The following is a 6,342-nucleotide window of genomic DNA, read 5'->3' as shown; positions in this document are numbered from 1 at the left end:
AATCTGTTTCCAATGCAATATCATCTTTTTTTGGAAACAGATATCTGTTTCCCAATTTATTATGTCATCTCCAAGAAATATTGATCTGTTTCTCTCTGATGACGTCATCAGCTGGAGCGGGGAAACAGATCGTTTTAAGGAAAAGGTCACATATTCACACATTCCATCCACTGCTCCAAAAATCTGAACGCCTTTTGAAAATTTCAGAGATTTTATAAAAAACTGGGCTGGTTGAATCAAAAGCATAATAATTCATAAGCATATTTATAATAAGCATATCTATGGTTGCCGATATTTGTAATAGTGAAATTTTTCAAAAAAAAAATAAAAAAACTTTTTGAAAAAAAAAATTTTGAAAAAAATTTTGAAAAAAAAAATTTGTTTGAAAAAAATAAAAAAAATTCTTTTGAAAAAAATAATTAAAAAAAGAGATTTTTTTGAAAAAAAAAATAAATTTTTAAAAATTTTTTTGAAAAACTATTTTTTTTACCACGTGGCCGAACTTTGTAATAAGGGCAAAAATCTAACTCCCGGGGGGGGGGGGGTACTTAGGCAAAAATAGGTGTCCTTGTTCAAAGTCTCTCTAAGGGTTACAAAAATCAGGAAATAGTCTCTCTAAGGGTGGGAAAAATCACGATTTTTAGAAAAAAATTTTGATCTTGAGAGAAAAAATTACAAAAAAGTCTCACTAAGGGTAGGAAATTTTTGAAAATCAGAGAAAATTTTTCAAAAAAGTCTCTCTAAGGGTCACTTTTTCACTAAAATTTGGTCTCTCTAAGGGTCGGTTTTCGGAAGTCCCGTCCGCACATACCCCTCATTCACCAACCCTAGTACCCCCCCCCCTCCCCCGGGATCTAACTCCATGGCCGATGATTATCTGGTACCAGATGTGGAAATATGGGAAATATGCTACGACACGCTTTGCTCTAAAGGTCGGGCATATTTTAACATCTGGAAGGTTTGCATTACGAGATTTGACTTGACCGCGTTTAAACATTTTGTGAGGAGCTTGGAAACGATCAACATAACAAGTTAGCATCTAATTCCTGTCGGATGCGAGTGCTAAGTAGAAAATAATAACAAATCTGATTCGCATCAGATTTGTTATATTCAGATTTGTTATATTCTCTAGGCTAGCACCATATTCAAAATTAGCACCATATTCGATATGGTTCGGAATCATATTCATGTACTAGTAAACAAACATACAGTCCCTAATTTAGCTTCATTTACATGAAAATACAACTTAAAACATGAATTTATTGCTTTTTCCTACTTACCTAGACATACTCGATAAATATTACACTAACCTTCATAGTTTTCAGGACCTCAAAAGTGAATTTTCAATGTGCTCTGTAAAATTACAAAATTGGGCTGTTCTGTTGGTACACAAAAAGTGAGGTTAATCGTTAGTAAGATACAAACTACCTATACAGAAGTCTGTAGATCTTTCTGAAGACAAAATTATCTGTTTTGTACACATATTTGTACTGCTGCTAGAGACTTTGACTGACTTTGACTGTTGTTGTCGGTCAGTCGGTTGTGTTCAGTTGTCTGGCGGTCAACAGTCGTTTTGAAAGGACAGCACAAGATTATACCAACATGAAACTTACTGAAAAAGCATAAGTCAGTGTCTTTTACACTTTTGGCAAAAACGTGAAAATTTGGGCACTTTTTTTAAACCAAATTTTAGAGAGCAAGTTTTCGTTTATTATCAAATTTAGTGGTTCTATTGGAGAGAGAAAAGATTGAAGATTCCATTCCATTTTAAATGAACTATATAGCGTTATTGTACTAAAAGTAACGATCTTTCAAAGTTTGGAGCGGTTAATCATAAATTTATTCCATTGGGAAATGGAAGAAATATTCCATCGGTAATAACTCATTGAGTTTTTAAGCTTTTGGGCTAAAATTTGGCAGGCAGAAACTTTTAAGCGTTCGCAATCCATAAAAGGAAGAATTATTCCATTTAGAGCAATTCTGGAGGAGTTATTCCACTTTTTCGTTGGATAAATCATTAACTTCATTCAAAATTTTATTGGGTAGTATTTGAGAAATCATGTTCAAGCAAGCATTTGTTCAATCTCAAGCATCCCTAGAATTGAAAAGTTAACATTTTGTTGGAAATGGAGCATGCAGGGATTCCATATTTCACTTTTTGCATAACCCCTTATCATGGTACTCTTTTTTTATTAGTTTGGTAGAAAAGGTCTCATTTCAGAAGTATCTTTTTGTAAAGAATAATTTTACACCTCCTGATAGTAAAAAGCCTGCCTTATCCGTAGGTTAAGATATAAATTCATTGGAGCTCTCTAGAATGAGATATTCCAAATTTACAAAAAATCATGTATGTCACGGATGGAATGATTCATCCTAAATGACTTACTACATTCGAATGTTTTTATCAAATCCATTCGAAGAGAAGGTTAGATAATCACTTGATAAAGCGTTACTTGTGATAGAGAGCCTTCTAAGATTGATATATTCCTAACAGTTCTTGTGTTAAAGAAATACGAAATAAATTACCCAGAAGCATCTTTACGTTCATGTCAAGTTATTAGCCATAATCTGAGCTTTGAATCCTTTTTACAGACTTGTTTCATATTATGACAAAGAAACTTTTCATCGAAAGTATTTGTAGTTTAGAGCGTGCAAAGATTATCTATTCCATGAAACTTTTGAAAAATGCCAGAAAATAAATATTTTTTGTTGGAATTCGAAATGTTACATTGCTTGGGTGACTGCGGTAGACTTCGACTTCTTTGTATTATTAGAACTAGGTAAGCCTTTAAAAACGGAATATTTCATCCTTCTGAACTCTAGAAATATCTTACTTCTACAATTAATCGAGTTCTTGATACTTATTATGTTTCTAAGCTTTTCAAACTGGGAATAGTCCAAAGAAGCTCAAAGAGGTGACTATGGTTAGGTTTTTCTGATATTTCTTGTTGGAATATTTATCTTTCTGAGCTCCTTTAGATTATTTTATTAGTATTCATTGTTAAAATTCGTTAACTTTATCTTGATATGTATTATATGAGTTCATGCTAAAAATTCTTTCTTTGTTCGATAATCAATATGGTTGAATAATTTTGCTTCCATATAGTCCAAGTTAAATGGAATTTAAAATACTTATTGACTCTGTAAGGGTTGGAATATCATTCTAAAAACTTTCTAGGGTAATCTTGTACGACTCAGCAGATTTTACACCAAGTTTAATGTTATAGAACTCAAAATCATTTGATAAAACCTTAAAAATTTATGTTTAGCTTTAACTCACTTTTGTTACAGAATAAGCAATAAAAAAGTGCTCTTCGCTTGTGTTTTTCGAAATTCAGGGATGAAGGTGTAAGGAAGTCGTATTTAGAACTTTGAAATTTGTATATAACAATTTCAAATGAGAAAAACACAAAATCTAATTTTTTGGAATATCTCATCCGGTATTGCTCGAGGAAAAAATTTCAACAGATTTGAAATTATAATTCGCAACTTATTGGAAGTTTTCTTCCCAAAATACTCAAGAATCGTGATTTTAGACTGAAAAAACCGTTTTTGACGAAAATTAGTTTTCACGTTTTTGCCAAAAGTGTAAAAAACACTGACATAAGGAACATACCTGTTACTGTTTCTTTATGATCTTTGAGTTTGGATTTGAGAAAAATCAGTCCACCAAAACAAACAAAAAATAATCAACATTTGTGTGCAAAAAACGATCTTTAAAAGGTTGGTGCATTTACAGAAATTACACTGAATACTAAAAGTAATACTAAGAAAGTATAAAGACATTTATATTGTAAAAAAAAATCCACCAAAACAAACCAAAAACAACCAAAATCTAACAAAAGTTCTTCACTACTTGCCCCTCTTGAATCCGAAATTTGCTTTGTCATTGAAGCGCCAAAACTGTAAATAAAATTAGTTTTTGACGGTCGGCGCAGCAGACATTTTCATGCTAAATTTTGTTCAGTCGAGACGAACAAAATTCTTGAGCAAGCGAAGATATAGCCATTGAACCCGACTGTTGTCGGCACATCAAAGGGCCACTACTAAACCTCTCCGATGGTATATTGGTCCGGTCCTTTAGAGCTTTAGTGTGGGCGGCCGCCAATACGCCATCGGAATATCAGATAAAACCAGATAAGGCCGATGACCGCCACCTGCGGCCGCGCGCGAGATAGATAAATTTCCCGCCAAATTTTCACGCGCGATAATCTATCGCCGTGGTCAGTTTTACTACTATAACACCAAAACTATACAATGCGTTTTTCCTTTAGTAAGTGAAACAAGCACTAAAATTTAGAAAAATTAAAAAAAATTTTTGAGCGCGACTGCATGAAGTCCAAACATCCACACGTGTAGTGGAAAGTTTAAAAAGTAAACCTTTTCCATCATGTCATGAACAGGTAGTTTCATGGGCAATTAATTGGACCTGGAGGATAATGGTGTTTGTTGGTATGATTATACTTCCAGTTTTGTCTTGATAGTTTGCTTTGGGGAGAGACTCTGATCAGTCAGGCTAATTAGGCTAATTTCCCCGGTCGGATGATCGCTACAGCTCTCCACAGCCCCCCTCAGGGGGATGTGAGGGTACACCCCTGGATCATTGGGGGTCCTTCAAAGTTCCTCAAAGTATCGTCAAAAGCCGCTAAAAATCGTTCTAGGTCGCTCCGTGGACCGATTTCGGAACCCCCCGGGGACACCGACCAGGGGTCCCCGAACGGTCCCCTGGACCTGGGCTTAAAAGGGTGGCACACATGCTATGCATATTGACCGGTTTAGATTTCTGGGGGGTCCTGGGGGTCTCGCTATAAAGGGATTTCCGCATGCCCAAAAATCGCCATTTTGACCCACTGGACGGCCCTGTCCGGGTCAGGACCGGGCCACTGGGGGTCGTACGGGTCGGGACTGATGCCCTGCGTCCATCCCAGCCCATCAGAACATTAAGGAAGGCCGTCTTTATGCCCGGACATCTTTTCCACTTTTCGAGTTCATTATAACAAGCCTTTGGCTGGGGCCTTGCAGGAGCCCTCCAAAGCTTGCAGAAAGTCGCAAGTTCCGGAGGCTTGCTGGGGAGTTCCAGAGGGGTACGAAAAGTCCGGAACACCCGGATGGGGTCGGGCCACACCCAAGGAAGGTGTGGTCCAAATATGAAGCATAACGGACTAGTGGTTGGTGAACTACACATACCAGACAGGACAACACTGATATTCTAGGAATTATGTAGTATGGTTCCTACGCCGTCCACATTGGTAATGGCTAAATTTACGGCACCGTATTACAACGCTCGGCCAAGGGGTTTGAAATTTGCCCACTTTTTCCACACAATGACAAAAAGTAAAACACAATTCATAATCTCTGGTAAATCGACAATCAAGGATCCTCGTCTTACCCTAAATAAAATTCCAGTGCTTCCTCGTAATGATCTTATCCACCTTGGATTCCATTGGACAAAACACCGTAACCACATCAGTCTCAAATCTCACACCTCAAGGCCTCAAGGCCTCTATTAGAGGCTTTTTCTTGATCGAGAGACAGGCCAAGCGGCCAGCGGCCTATTTAGCGGCCTATTAGCGGCCTTCTTTAACTTGTTTATCTAGTATTTTTGAATAGCAAAATACTTTGCTTTCTTACATTTCTTTTCAAATCATAATATAGATTTGGAAAGCAAGAAAAATGTCTAGAGAGACCAAATATCTTGAGGTTCAGCCAAGGCCATTATGACCCACAACGAACGAAGCAGAGTATAAACTTTTACTAAATGTTTGTTTACATTGAGCTCCCTCTGCGCGCTTTCCTTCGTGTTATCACGTGAACTTTTACCAAAAATAGTGATGAAATACACTCCTTCTGAGTGTGTTCTCTTTCTTTTCACATGATTTTCACTTTTTCTCTCTCTCGCCTTCTAAAAGTTGCATCAAACATTCGAAACGTCACAGATCAGGAGCTTGTGACAAATCAGGAGCTTATAAGAAAGCAAAGCCTGCGAGATGTCCTTTCGGAAGCTTCCCTTCTCCTCTACTGGGGAAGCAATCATTTTATTTTATTTACAACATTTGATGGCTTGTTAGGTCCTTTTTATTTTGAGCGCCCTCCCTTTTATCTTTTTTTTTTGTTTTGCACTTTCTGATTTCTGAAAAAATCTTTCTTTGTTCCAAATGTACTTGAAAATGTAAGTAAATTGAAAAACAAAGCTAAGGGCCGCTAATGGCCGCTAAGGGCCGCTAATGTCCGCTAAGGGACGCTAATGTCCGCTAATGTTCGCTAAAGGCCGCTGTTAGCGGCTTAAAACTTTCTATGTGGCCGCTTCACTGTGGCCGCTTTTAATAAGCGGCCTCGCATCGG

This window comes from Clytia hemisphaerica, unplaced genomic scaffold (genome assembly GCF_902728285.1).
Source record: "Clytia hemisphaerica strain Z4C2 unplaced genomic scaffold, Clytia hemisphaerica genome assembly, whole genome shotgun sequence".
Classification (NCBI taxonomy): domain Eukaryota; kingdom Metazoa; phylum Cnidaria; class Hydrozoa; order Leptothecata; family Clytiidae; genus Clytia; species Clytia hemisphaerica.
This window is presented reverse-complemented; position numbering follows the sequence as displayed.